The sequence below is a fragment of the Jaculus jaculus genome, chromosome 4 (genome assembly GCF_020740685.1).
Source record: "Jaculus jaculus isolate mJacJac1 chromosome 4, mJacJac1.mat.Y.cur, whole genome shotgun sequence".
Classification (NCBI taxonomy): Eukaryota; Metazoa; Chordata; class Mammalia; order Rodentia; family Dipodidae; genus Jaculus; species Jaculus jaculus.
In genome coordinates, this window is record NC_059105.1 from 118451568 (window position 1) to 118467468 (window position 15901).

Consider the following 15901-nt stretch of genomic DNA (forward strand, 5'->3'; position numbering starts at 1 on the left):
GGCTTTTAACTCTGGAAGAAATCAAGCCCAAGGAGATGTGAGTGAGTGCTTGGCTAGGTCAAAGCTTAGCCTCCAGGGGTATGGCTGTGGGCCCTCTTCCACTGCAAGGCAAACAAACCTCTCCAACCATGAAATGCTCAGGTGCTCTTACACAGGCATCAGCCCCATCTCCGTGTTGGCCTGAGGCTCGTGTGTTTCCCATGGGAAACAACTTGTATGCTTCTACAACAGAGTGTGGACATATACAGGCATGTTTGATGGAGGTCAGTTTCTCATGAAGCTACTGAGTCTTCGCCCGCAGGCCCCCTCTCTTGCACAAGTTTCTGTACCTAACTGTGTATTTTTAAAAGGAGTTTTTAGGGTCAAAGCCTGGGTCCTGGCAGCCCTAGCAAACTAATCTCTGCACTTTGTCCTCAATGTGCTAACTAAAGAGACAAGTAATAGTGAAAAGCTGAAAAGGATTTATTCAATGTGGCCGCATTGGAAAAAGAAACAAATACAAAGGTCCAGTAAGTCCAAGTCCATCTCCGTGGAGCTGACATGAGTTTTTGATATGAATAAGCAATCCTGGTCAAGGTGTAGTCCTGCCCATCAGTGACCCATCATTGTCATGGTTTCTGTTGGTCCTGCAAGGTGGTCTGGTCTATTGTCAGATGTTGCATTCAGGTTTGCATTGCTGGCAGAAAACACCCAACCAAGAGCAACTTGTGAGCAAAAAGGTTTATTTTGGCTTGCAGACTTGAGGGGAAGCTCCATGATGGCAGGGAAAATGATGGTATGAGCAGGGGGTGGACATCATCTCCTGGGCACCATCAGATGGAAAACTGCAACAGGAGAGTGTGCCAAACACCGGCAAGAGAAAGCTGGCTATAACACCCATAAACCTGCCCCCAACAATGCACTGCCTCCAGAAGGCATTAATTCCAAAGACTCCTTCAGCTGGGAAACCTAGCATTCAGAATACCTAAATTTATGAGGAACTCCTGAATTAAACCACTACATCAGGTGTGTGAAATCTTTTCCTGGGAGACAAGTTTCTCCTCTGGTTGGCACAAGGGTTTCCACCTTTCCCTTCCCCCAGCCTGAGATTCCTGGGGAAATTCCATTTCCTTGGGGTTTTAGTAGTCTGACAGCCAGAGGAAGGGGCACAAGAGTCTCTTGTCAGGATGGCTACATTACGACCTACTGTACATGAATCCTTCCCTGTACCTGCTGGACATTGGAAACAGAAGGAATGATGACACAAGCTTCTTCCCAGGAAGGAATGATGCAATTACTAGGGTATAAGAAACAGTGAAAGCTAGATAGCTTGGTAACTTACATGTGGAAGAGCCCCTAGAGTTGAGCCATCAGTAGCCCATTATTCACTCCCCACACGTGGATGCCTTGGGAGGAGAGAGCTATGTGTTAAAGCTGGAGGAACTGTTAAGCAGGGGATCCTTCCACAGATGTAACTTGTAAACTTCCCTTCTCCCCTTTTAGACATTGAAGAGATCTGGACATTTGACATGTGGATACTGGGAAAATCAAGGAAAGCCCTCTAAGCCAGTGGTCCTCAAAACATCAGCAGCAACAGTAGCACCTAGGAACTTGTCAGAAATGCAACTGAACAGGGCAGGCTATATACCAGGTCTGTGGAACTACAGACTATATAGATTGAGGTCTGACAATCAGTGTCTTCACAAGACCTCTGGGTGATTTTGATAGATGCTTAAGAGTGAAGATTATTGCTCTAAGCAGATCTATGCTGGAAACTAACTTCCAGCTCTAACAGATAGATCTGTACTGGGAACTAACTTCCAGCATTTATTTGGGAGTCTTTTTTTTTTTTTCACTTTGTTCTCTGCCCAGAGTAATGAATTATCACTCACTGTGGTAGAGTTCTGAGTGACAGACTCAGATGAAGTTTGGCTTAAATCCTAGCCTGCCTTTAGTAGCTCTATGATTCTGGGCAAGATGCTCAGGTTCTCAGACTTCCATTTACTTTAAAATGAATATTGTGATGCTTAAATTAGAAATATTAATCAAGATATATTTTTAAAAGAGACTGTTGTTGGGGGGCTAGAGAGATAGCCCAAAGGTTAAAAGCACTTGCTTGCAAAGCCTGATAGCTTGGGTTCAATTCCCCATGTAAAGTCAGATGCACAAAGTAGAACATGCATCTGGACTTCATTTGCTATGGCAGAGGCCCTGGCATAACCATATACTCACATGCTCAATCTCTCTCTCTCCCTTGCTTGCTCTCTAAACTAAATAAATAAAAATATTTTTTAAAGTGACTAAGGAAATAAGAAGGGAAGGGGAGATGGGTGTGGTGGCACATGCCTTTAATTCCAGCACTTGGGAGACAGAGGTAAGAGGATCATTGTGGGTTCAAGGCCACCCTGAGACTACAGAGTGAACTCCAGGTCACTCCAATGCATATATGGAAATATCACAGTGAATGCCAGTAATTTCTACAATTTAGTATGGCAGTAGTTTAAAATCAGGAAAAAATGTGCACGTAAAGTTCACAGTGTCTAATTCTTAGAAGGTTCTTGAAGTAATTATTGTTGAGTATCTAATTTTCAAAACCCAGGCACCATGAAACTTTAAAAAAATTGATCAATATATATGTCAATATTATTATACAAATACTTGAGGAAACTATAAGAATACTGGTGTGTGTGCATGCATGCGTGCACAGGCACACACATGTGCACACATGTATGCTGTAGTTACTTTCATGATGCTGGGACAAAATACCCAACCTAAAGCAGCTGATGAGAGGAAAGGATTTATTTTGGCTTATAGTGTCAAGGGGAAGCTTCATGATGCCAGGGAAAAGCATGGCATGAGCAGAGGCTGGACATCACTCCTGGCCATAGCAAGAGGAAGATATCAGCAAGAGTAAGTCAAGCTCTGGCCAGGAGAAGCTGAGTATAACAACCCAAAGCTTGTTCCCAGCAGCACACCTCCAGCACGCCTCCACCTTCCAAACTGCCAACAGCTAGGGATCAAGCATTCAAAACACAGAGGTTTATGGGGACATCTGGTTCAAGCCACCGCAGTGTGTATCTGTGAATTGGATGGGATCAGGAAGGGAAGGAAGTACTGTTGGAGTTTCTGGAGTTCCGTGTCACTGGTCTCTTGCCATTCAGCACCATGAACATCTTTTCAAGCTTCAATTTTATGTCACCAGCTAGACCTCTGCTCCTGTGCATGTATCTCATAATCATCCTAAACTCAGGTGACCACCTAATCTTCCCCCTAAACCTGATCCACTCACAGCCTTTAATATATCTTATTTATTTGCAAGCAGAGAGAGGTAGGAGAGAGAGAGAAAGAGAGGGAGGGAGGGAGGGAGGGAGGGGGAATGGGTGTGCCGGGGGCTCCAGTCACTGCAATCTCCAGATACGTGCACCACTGCATCTGACTTTACATGGGTACTGGGCAGTCAAACCTGGGCCGTTATACTTTACAGGTAATCACCTTAACCACTAAGCCAATTCTCTAGCCCCACTTACAGCCTTTTTATCTCTGTGGTAATGCCAGCTATCTAGTTGTTTAGTCCAAAAACCTACTCATCTCCAGATACATCCAGAATCCACCAGCCCCTCATCTCCTCCTGCTGCACCCTGGTGTGAGCTCTGTCATCTGCTGCTTAGATTTCTACAGGAGCTTCTTAATAGGTTTCTGTTTCCAACTATAAAAGGAAAATTTTCCACATACAGCCTTGGCCTATTAGACATCAAAATGGAATGTGATGTCCTACCACACCTGGTTCTGACCAACAGGAGCTGAGAAAGTACTGGGAACTTTTATGTGGCCCCATTTGACCTAACTGAAGACTTACTCCTGCCCTATGAAGGCAGGGACTTGTTTTGTCAGTGTTGTTCAGCCCTTCCCAGAATGCTGGTTTTCAGCCTTCAACATAATTGAATGCTCTTCCCTCTTTCTAGCACTTAAACCTTGACTTTTCCTAATTCAAGAGCTTATTCTGGCAAATGTATTAAACTCAGGTTTTTAGGTATCTATGTAGTTTTGGTAGTCTTTGCTTTATTTTCTATTATAACTACTTTTTTCTTTTCTTTTTCTGTTTTTTTGAGGTCTTGCTGTAGCCCAGACTGACCTGGAATTCACTATGTAGTGTCAGGCTGGCCTCAAACTCATAGTGATCCTCCTACCTCTGTCTCGTCAGTGCTGGGATTAAAGACATGCACCCAGGCTAGTCTTTGCTTTATACTTGGCATAAATTTGCACCTTTATAGTCTATTGTCAACATAATGACCAGAATGTCCTGCAGAGGCTCCCACCTCAGGGTCAAAGCAAAAGTCCCATACATGCCTTGTCTCACCATGGACTTTGATGGCCATTCCTACTGCATTCCTAGCTCTGACCACTAGAACACATCAGGCTAGTTTCTGCTCCATGGCCTACAGTCTAGTCTTCCTTCTATTTGAAGCATATCATCACCAACACCTCCAATGAATTTTGTTTTGTTTTCAGCTTTCAGTCTTTTTCCACACATCCAGTTTCTAGACCAATGTATCCCAGGATAGCTATGACTAAGGCTCAACCCATTTGTGGATAACATCACCATGTCACAATGTTAAGATGCTGGACACTATTGGGCTGGAGAGATGGCTTAGCAGTTAAGCGCTTGCCTGTGAAGCCTAAGGACCCCGGTTCGAGGCTCGGTTCCCCAGGTCCCACGTTAGCCAGATGCACAAGGGGGCACACGCGTCTGGAGTTCGTTTGCAGAGGCTGGAAGCCCTGGCGCGCCCATTCTCTCTCTCTCCCTCTATCTGTCTTTCTCTCTATGTCTGTCGCTCTCAAATAAATAAATAAATAAAAAGAAAAAAAGGCTGGACACTATTGATTGTAGTCTCTAGTATGCGCAAAGCCCATATCAACTGAGTAAATAAGGAGAAATGTACTGTGATGGTTTGTTTCAGGTGTCCCCCATAAACTTCGGTGTTCTGAATGCTAGATTCCCAGCTGGTGGAGATTTGGGAATTAATGCCTCCTGGATGAAGTGTATTGTTGGGTGGCAGATTTATGGGCATTATAGCCAGTGTTCCTTTGCCAGTGTTTGGCACACTCTCCTATTGCAATTGTCCACCTTATGTTGGTGTCAGGGGATGGGTGATGTCCACCATTTGCTCATGCCATCATTTTCCCCTGCCATCATGGAGCTTCCCTTCAAGACTGTAAGCCAAAATGAACCCTTTTTCCCCCCAAAAGCTGCTCTTGGTCAGGTGATTTCTGCCAGTAATGCAAATCTGACTGCAACAGTAATGTTGGTATCAGAGGAGTGGGATTGCTGCTGGACATCTGACTGTTTGGCTTTGGCCTTTTGGAGCTGATTTTTTTTTTTTTGTTTTTTGTTTTTTGAGGTAGGGTCTCACTCTAGCCCAGGCTGACCTGGAATTCACTATGTCGTCTCAGGGTGGCCTCGAACTCACAGTGATCCTCCTACCTCTGCCTCCCAGTGCTGGGATTAAAGGCGTGCACCACCACACCCGGCTGGAGCTGAATTTTAAGAGGACTGTGGAAGGATTTGAAAGCTTGGCCTAAGAGATGCCTTGCAGTGCTGTAAGTACAGCTTGATGGACTGTTCTGGTCAGAGTTGAAAGACCTGAATGTAGTAAGAACTATGGACTATGAAGTTTGGTTTATGAGGGTGAGAAAGAGCTTTGCCTGAACTAGGCTAGAAGCAGTTTGTGTGAGAGGCTTGCTGTTATGCCTGTGTCCTGAGAATTTGTGCAGGGTTGCATGTGTAGAAAGGGACTGGTGTGAGCAGAGGGATATGGCACAGAAAGAAATCTTTAGGTTGAAACTGCTGCCTGTTCAACTACAATTGTATGAGATTACAACCATTGAGATTGGGCCAGCTGACTTGCACTGGGGCAACAGGAAGAATATAGACTCTTTTGAAGGTGCCTGAGTGCTCAAAGAATGAGCTGTTTTTCAAAGTCTGCTTTATTCCCCCCTGGAGTAACAAATTGGCACCCTACCTGGTATTATGAAGTATAAGAAATGGAGGAAAAGGAGAGTCATTGAGTTTGCAATGCAGTCTTGTGTTTTGGAAATGGCCATGAGCAGTGTGAAGTAGGTTTGCTGGATACGTACATGGAGACCTGATGTAGCTGTGAGGATGAACTGTGGGTTGCAGTGGAGATGTCAGAACCACGAAATGGATGCCAAGGAAAGCCGCTGGTCATGGATGAAGTTTTCCAGGATTGTGAGTAGCCTAGCTGGAGGGGCAGAACTGGAACTCCAGAGACTTGTTGCTGATTAGAATTGTTGGACTTGGAGACTTGTCACTGACTAGAGTTGTTGGACTTGGAACTACAGAATTTGATGTTTACCCTGTTTAAATCTTTTATTGGTTGAATATTTCTTTTCTATGCCCAATGCCATCTTTTGCAGTGTGAGTGTTTGTTATGTGCCATTATGGATTTTGGGTGGGATTTTTTTGGTGTAATGGCTCAGTTAAAAGACCTTGGATTAAGATGGTCATGGTGGTGCACACCTTTAATCCCAGCACTGGGGAGGCAGAGGTAAGGGGATCGCGGTGAGTTTAAGGCTACCCTGAGACTACATAGTGAATTCCAGGTCAGCCTGGCCTGGAGTGAAACCCTACTTCAAAAAACAAAAACAAAACAAAAAACAAATAAAAGACCTTGGATTATGGGGATGTTTGACCAGCCTAGTAGGATTGATAAAAAAATGTGGGGACTTTGAAAGTTGGACTGAATGCATTGTATTTTCTATTATGTATGGTTATCAGTTTATGGGGTCCAGGGATGGAATGTGGTGGTTTTATTCAGGTGTCCCCCATAAACTTAGGGGTTCTGAATTATAGGTTCCCTGCTGATGGAGATTTGGGGATTAATGCCTCCTGGAGGCAGTTTATTGTTGGGGGTGGGTTTATGGGCATTATAACCGTGTCCCCTTGCTAGTGTTTGATACACTCTCCTGTTGCTATTATCAACCTTATGTTGGCCAGGGGGTGATGTCTACCCTCTGCTTATGCCATCATTTTCCCTGACATTATGGAGCTTCCCCTCAAGTCCGTAAGCCAAAATAAACCTTTTACCCAAAAGCTGCTCTTGGTCGGTAATTTCTGCCAGCAATATGAACCTTACTGCAACATATAGCATTTTGTCTCTAATCTTTAGTATACAGAGTAATCAGCTCAGATTTAAGTCCTAGGCTTTGTGAGCTGATGGAGATTGTGTGTGTCTGTGTATTGTATATATCCATGTCAGTGTGTGTGAGTGGATGTAAGTATATGCATGGGTGCTGTGCATGTGTGTGTGTAGGCCAGAGGCTAACACTGGGTATTCTTTTCATGCACTTTCCACCTTTTTTTTTTTTTTTTTTAAGAAAGAGTCTCTCACTGAACCTATTGCTCACTGATTGAGCTAGATTAACTAGCCAGGGAGCTCTAGGGATTTGCCTGTCTCTAACTCCCCAGTGCTATGATTACAGTTGCATGCAACCACATCTGTCATTTTATGTGAATGAAGGAAGGATCCAAACTCTTCATGCTTGCATTGCAAACACTTTACCCACTGAGACATCTCATTTCCTGAGTCCTGATTGATTTTTAAGAATAATAGCCATGGAAACCTCCCAAAGAATAAAGCATTAAATGAGCAGATTTTTTTTTTGTATGTTTCAGTTGGTATGAGAAAAAGAAGGGAGGCCCAGCTCATAACTTCTAGGCTCTACTTAATAGGTAAATTACCCTTGGAGACCCTAGGGTAGGGCAAATAATCCTCTAAGGAAAGAGGAGCAGCTTCTGAGGTGGTTGGCTGAGCTGTGTTAATATTGATCATCCCCTTCTGTCTGAAGATCTGTGTTATTGTTGTTGTTGTTTTGGCTTTTTGAGACAGGGTCTCTCTTAGCCCAGGCTGGTCTGGAACTCACAACACTTCTTCCTCAGCCTCCCATGTGCTGAAGTTATAAGCATGTGCCACTAGGCCTGGCTCCTATCTGAAGATCTTTATTCATATAGTTCTCAAAAAATGAGCATCAAATTCCTTTCCAGTTTCCAAATCTACATGAACTAAGGTCTCATTAGTGACCATAACCATTATGAGAATATCCCTTTACTAGTAAAGCATTTAGATACTCAGAGAAAAGTAATACAATGACCATGATTTATCAAGTGTTTGAAGCGGGGTGTAGTGGCACAGGCTGAAATCTAAGCACTGGAAATACAGAGGCAGAAGAATTGCTGCAAGTTTGAGGCCAGCCTAGGCTACATAGTAAGTTCTAGGCCAGCTAGGGCTACATAGCAATACCTTGCCTCAAAAAAAAAACCCAAATAAAATAAATATGTGAATTACTCAAAATTATTCTAAAAAGGAAGAATATCAGCAAATGATCTGTGCAAGTTCTCAAGGGGAAAGACTTGTTTTAATTTTTATCTACATTTTGCTTAGAAGATCACAAAAAGGTTTCTTATTTTACATTGAAAAATTTGTATATATTTATCATGTACAATATGATGACTTGGAAGTATGTGCTTTGTGGAATGGCTTTATAGAGGTAATGAACACATGCATTATCTCACATACTTATCATTTTTTGGAGGATGAAAGCACTTAAACTTATTCCCTTAATGGGTTTCAACATAAAACATATTTTTAATGATAGTTACCACCTACTGACATAAAGGTTTGGAACCCTTTAATAGCACATAGGCAAAGGAAATATTAATAGTAAAGTCACACTGCTTTCTGTCACACTATGGAAAAATGTGGTTCCAAATAAAAGAACTCTTTATGTTAGAGGAAATATTTTAACATTTTATTAGGAAGAATTCCAAATGGGTTATGAGGAAAATTTATTCATTGAATTTGATGAGTTTTCCGAAAGCTTTTAATGAACATATGTTTGCCAATAAACAATAAAACATCAGCAGAACTCTCATTTATCGGTCAAAGAGTCAGGCTGATACGGTGTACAGCAGTAGGCCTGTGAAGCCTAAGAATTTATGTCTGAATCTCCAGGTCCCACATAAGGCAGACACACAGTGATGCATGTGCAGAATGTCGGACATGCACACAAGGAGGTACACATGTCTGGAGTTCATTTGCAGCAGCTGAAGGCCCTGGTGTGCCCATATTCTCTTCCTCTCTCTAAAACAAACAAACAAAAAAAAAAAAAAACAGTGTTAAGGAAGACAGTCTGCTGAGTAGTAACAAACCATTTCAATATGAACTCTGCCACCATCCCATAGCTAACTATCAAACCCAAACTACACCAAGAGAAGTTTGGCTGCTGGAAGCCACTTGCCAGTAACAGGGAAAATGTAAGTTCCTCGGTTCAAGAAAACTGGCCTTTGGAATCATGTCTCTGGTTGGTAAAACAATATGAGGAAAATCTTTGTTGGCAAGAGATAGACGTAAATACAAATGGAAGTTACGTTTTTCTTGGCTGGGGGGTTTTGAGGTAGGGTCTTGCTCAGCCCAGGCAGACCTGGAAGTCACTATGTCATCTCAGGGTGGTCTCAAACTCATGGTGATCCTTCTACCTCTGTCTTCTGAGTGCTGGGATTAAAGGCATGCACCACCATGCCAGGTGGGATACTATATATTTTTTAATCAGCACATTGTCCTAGGTATGATGAAAGTATCAATTAAGTGTGCTGTTTTGAATCAAACTCATGTGTTCTGAATACTAGGGTCCCAGTTGATGGCAATTTGGAAATTGGAGCCTTGTTGGAGGAGGTATATTGTTTGGGGGTAGTTTTATGGGTGCTATAGCCAGCTTCCCTTTGCCAGTGTTTGACTCATCCTCCTGCCCCTTTTTGCCACCTGCTGTGGCCAACGTAATGTCCAGCCTCTGCTCAAGCCATCATTTTCTTTTCCATCATGCAGTCTCCCCTTAAGTCTATAAGCCAAACTAAACTCTTTGCTTCCACAGCTGTTTTTGGTCAGTGCTTTGTGCCAATAACAGTAAGGTAGTAAGGAGGTACTTTAAACATAGTTGAGATGAGCTTAAGAAATCACTCAAAACAGACTAAAGGTATCAGTTATTTAAGATTCATGGAAATAGAATTAAAACAGGTTACTTTTTTCCCTAATGAGAACTTCTTTAAAACAAAATAGTTATGCTTGGTGAACAATAACTGGCAACACTATAATATTCTACCCAAGACAGACCCAGAGACTGTTTAATAACAAAGATACAAACTAATTTTGTTGTAACAATCCTAGAGCAAGTCTATCAAAAATATACTGGGTTAGTAGCCAGGTGTGGTGGCACACGCCTTTAATCCTAGCACACTCAGGAGGCAGAAGTAGGAGGATTGCCATGAGTTCGAAGACACACTGAGAATCCATAGTGAAATCCAGGTCAACCTAGAGTAAAATCCCATCTCAAAAAAAAAACCAAAAACATATATATATATATATATATATATACACACACACACATATATATATATATATATATATATATATATATATATATATGGGGTTAGATGCTTCATTTAATGTTTTTAAAAGATATTTCTATTTATTTGAGAGAATGGCAAATGAGTAGAGAATGAGTGTGTGAATATGGGTGTACCAGGGCTTCATGCCTCTGGAAACAACTCCAGATGCATGCACCACTTTGTGCGTCTAGTTTTACATAAGTACTGGGAAAGTGAACCTAGGCCATCAGGCTTTGCAAGCAAAAGCCTTTAACCACTGAGTCATCTCTACAGCACCGAACTTAAAAAAAAATTATTTATTGGAGAGAGAGAGAGAGAGAGGGAGGCATGTAGAAAGGGAATGGGTATTACAGGGTCTCTAGTTACTGCAACTGAACTCCAGATGTATGTACCACCTTATGCATCTGACTGGCTTTAGGTGGGTACTGGAGAATTGAACCTAGGTCTTTTGACTTTGCAGGCAGTAATTTCAACTGCTATGCCATTTCTCCAGCCCCTAACATTTTTTTTTAAATTATTTATTTATTTATTTGAGAGCGACAGACACAGAGAGAAAGACAGAGAGAGGGAGAGAGAGAGAATGGGCGCGCCAGGGCTTCCAGCCTCTGCAAACGAACTCCAGACGCGTGCGCCCCCTTGTGCATCTGGCTAACGTGGGACCTGGGGAACCGAGCCTCGAACCGGGGTCCTTAGGCTTCACAGGCAAGCGCTTAACCGCTAAGCCGTCTCTCCAGCCCCCCCTAACATTTTTTTAAAGTTCATTTGACAACCAGTCAAATCCCTCAGGCCATTTCCTTGTGTAACACAGGTGGCTTGGACATACCACATTCTGTTGAGAAGACGGAAGACCTCACTGAGCTGTCATAGCACTGACAAGTCCCGAAGGTTGTCAGAAAGCAACAGTACTGCATCTCATCATTCATCTTCCAGAAGCATTGTCTGCAGCACTTCTATGTCTTCCTGAAGACTCTCAGACCGTTGCTTTCTGATCTGCCACAAAAATAAGATGCTACTTATCCCGGTTGTATCACCACTAGAGAGGCCTCATTTTGAATTGGCCACCAGCATCCCATCCTGTGACACAAATGATCTTATAGTCTACTGTTTCCACATTAAAGCTAGTGATAGGCATAAGTGAGACTGTCTCCCCTAACTTTATACAGAATTTGTCCCCTTGCCTTGTCTGTAGCATCCAGTTTAGCCATCAGAATGTGCATCTGCTTCTTGCTAAAGAGGTGAGGGAAGAAAGAGGAGATGCTGAGGCCCATGTGACAGTAGTGACACTTTCAAAGGACCTAAGAAGCAGCCTAGGGCATCCTCGAACCTTTTCCTTTCAGGCTTATGGCAAACTGGGCGAAAGTGAAGAGAAAGAGCACAGGAAGAAAGGAGGTGGCAGGGACTGTTCCACATGCTGATGAAGCCTAAGACATGACTTAGCTGAACAAGGGACTGTTGGGTGACCGTGTGGCAGCTGTGGCTGTCAAAGCTTGTGCTATGCCAGTGTGTCATGTCACATGGAGGCCACAGAGACTTTGGAAAATATTGTTCTTGATAGTGTGATTTTACTTGTAGCCTTCCACCAATACCATAGGAGTTTAGAATATAAAATAGACCTCCTTAACACCCTGGATTTGATCCCCAGCACTAAAAAGAAAAAAAAAAATCAAGAAACAGTCCCACATGATATTTTGAGTTTGGCTTTTCACTTGTGGCCACAGTGTGGCAAACAGACTCTCTAAACCTCAAGCTCCAGTATTTTATGCTTTAAATAAATAAATAAATAAATATAAATATATATATTTTTTCAAGAAGAGAGAGAATGGGCACTCCAGGGTTTCCTGCCACTGAAAATGAACTCCAGACATATGTGCCACCTTTTGCATCTGGCTTTATGTGGGTACTGGGGAATGGGACCCAGGTCCTTAGGCTTTGCCCACAGACACCTTAACTGCTGAGCCATTTCTCCAGCCCTATTTCATGCTTTAACAGTGATCAAAATAGCCAGCAAAAGTTAATCACAAGGATTTTATTCAATCTTAAATTCAAGGGAATTACCTCACACAAAGCAGATATTCTATAGTGTCGATATTACAATAACAATTATCATTACTAAAAAGGAAACTGAGGTCAGGAAATTACAGGAGTCATCTAAGATATTGGCAGAGCAGAGATGTAACTCTGGGACCAAGGGTTTGTATTGTGTTCCATCTTCAGGTTCATTTAATTTCAAGTTTTATAAGCCTATAGGGTTTTATTTGGCAGAGTACTTTTCTACTTATTAAAGATTAAGAAATTCTTCTGCTATACAGAAATGAAAGCAAAGATCAATTAAGTAATATCCTCAGAGGTGAATGAAATGATTCCTTGATAGGCTTCCATTGAAAAGTAATTAGCTATAGCATGGACTTCTCTGAAATCACCAACTCAAGCCTAAGTGTTCTATGTGTGTCATGTCAGGCTAGGTTATGCTGTGATAAACACCTCCAACATCTCAATGGCTTCCAACAACAGATTTAGAATCTTGACTAACAGAATAACCCTGGTCATCATAGCAAAGAGATACTAAGGTTCAGGAGTCTCTCCTGCTGGCTATAGCTTCTGACAAGCACTGACATTTCATCATTATCATTTACATTCATTGACCAGATAAAGTCACAGCTTACTTGCAGAGACTGATGAAATTCAATCCTCCTACATTGTTGGAAGGAGAGAAGATATAAATAGCTCTAATGACTAGTACAGGCCTTTAACTTCCTCTCTTTTGCAGCAATATGTGGAATAAGAAACAGCAGCCCAGGAAAAAAATGATGGAAATTGTTTTCAGTTAACATGGATTATCAAGTCTTCAAGAACATCTTTATAGTTTTATCATTTGGTTCTTTTTAAAATTTATTTATTTATTTGATACAGAGAAAGAGGAAGAGAGAGGGGGGAGATAATGGGCACACCAGGGCCTCCAGCCACTGTAAATGAACTCCAGATACATATGCCCCCTGTACATCTGGCTTACACGGGCCCTGGAGAATCGAACCTGTATCCTTTAGTTTTGCAGGCAAACACCTTAACCGCTAGGCCATCTCTTCAGGCCCTTGTTTTTTTTAAAAAAAATAAGTTTAATTACTTTATTTGACAGAGAGAAAGAGAGGGAGAGAGAGAGAGAGAATGGGCACACCAACCTTCCAGCCTTTGCAAACGAACTCCAGACATATGCACCCCCTTGTGCATCTGGTTTATGTGGGTCCTGGGGAATCAAGCCTTGGTCCTTTGGCTTTGCAGGCAAATGCCTTAATTGCTAAGCCATCCCTCTAGCCCTCATTTGTTTCTTTAATATATTTTGTTACTAATGCATTTAAAAAAATACATTTTAGGACTTCTGGGTAAAATGGCTGTATAGGAGTCACACCAAACCAGCCTAGAAGGGATTTAAGCAAAACCACAGCAAAATACACTTTTCTTCTGAAAAGTGAAGGAGTATAGGTTTTTTTTATCAGCCATAGCAGAGGAGCAGGAGAGACCATGATCTACCAGAGAGGAGGAAACTGGTCAGAATCCCACAGAGGCACTTGCGGTCTGCGCGGATCAGTGCACATGCCCACCCCAGCGGCAAAGACCAAACAAGGGGATTTTCCAACCTCATCAAACCTGAAGAGGAGACAGCAGAAATCAGCTAAGGAGCTGCTGAAAGGGATACAGGGGGCACCAGCTGAGCAGTTCCAGTACAACTCCAGGCTTCTTTTACTCTCCCATCCCGCAACTGGCATTCAGTCTCGCATTCAGTCCCGGCTGTGGCAGGGCATCCAGCACAGCGGATCAGGGCACCAGATTCACAGCATGGCATGGAGGGATGGAGGTGGGCACTCAGCACTGGAGAGATTGGAAGTCACCCCAAAAGGTAGCGAGGCTGACTGACAAAACAGCAGGTACCCAGACCTGCACTGGAATTGCTAATCTCTTCTTTCCATGTCAGGGCAGGTTATGGGTTACATATTCTTGGTTGGCTTTACCATTCTCAAGTAAGCTGTATTTGGGGGTTGACTATTACTGCTTTTGATGCTTTCCAATTCATAGGGCCTTTGTCTTTTTCTTGTGTCATTATTGGGGGTAGGGTCTGATTTAGGACCAGGCTGACCTGGAACCCATTTCAGAACAGAAATCTCAACCTCCCAGCAGACAGGATTAAGGGTGTAGAGCAACATACACCCTTAGGGATCTTGGCTTTATAAGGTTATCTGTTTATTTCATTCCCCACACTTGCATACTCTGTGCTTGTTTTTGTTGAGTGTGCATACTCCTCAATTGAATTTTAGAATTTGCCAGTAAATTACTCCACCCAGCCCGCTAGAATACTCAAATAGCAGGCAAACTTAACACCTAGGATTACTTCTGTGGTTGGATTGGAATATAAGAGCTACACTTGGCACCTTAAACTCCTGCTCTGAAGGTACATAAAGTTGGAGTTCCAAGTCTGAGAGCACCGCAGATAATCAGAAAACTCAAGCATCAAATCAACTCAGGATGCAAAAATCACTACATTGTAATATAATAAATTATATAATATATATATAATAAATTATAATATAATAAACACAAATAATCAAGACAATACAACCCCACCAAAAATTATAAATCCATCAGAAATTACCCCCAATAAGACTGCTTTCGATGAAATGCCTGACAAAGATCAAAAAAAAAAAATTATCTATACTCAAAGAAATCAAAGGAATCAAAGAAGAAAATGAGGGAATTAAAGAAGAAAATAAACTCCTGAAGGAATTCCAAGAGTACACAGGAGACCAGCTTAATGAAATAAGGAGGTCATTACAAGAGATGAGTAAGGAAATAGAAATACTGAAGAAAAAACAGGCAGAAATTCCAGAACTGAAAAACACAGTTAGTCAAATAAAAACACTCTGTGGAAAGTCTCAGTAGAATGGATGAAGGAGAGAACAGAATATCTAAACTAGAAGACCAGGTGGCAGATCTAATACAGTTCAACAAAGATAAGATAATAGCAAGGTATGAATGGGATATTTGGACATTATGAAAAATATTCTATTTATTTGTAAGCAGAGAGAGAGAGAGAGAGAGAAGAGAGACAGCCAGACAGAGAAAGAATGGGTGCACCATGCCTCTAGCCAATGCAAATGAACTCCAGTTGCATACACCACTTTGTACATCTGGCTTTACATGGTTACTGGGGCATCAACCTTGGGTTGTTAGGATTTGCAGACAAGTGCTTTAACTGCTGGGCCATCTCTCCAGCCCACTAATGTATTTAAAAGCAGTTGTGGGGAACACAAATTTTACTTTTAGAGTTTATACATAAATAAAAGTAGTAACAGGATATTTGTGTGCTAAGTGGATTTTTATTTTTTTTTTCATGATATGAGATCTTGCTAGGTTGCCTAGCCTTGAACTCATAATCCTTCCTCAGCCACATGGGGTGCTAGAATTACAAGCAGT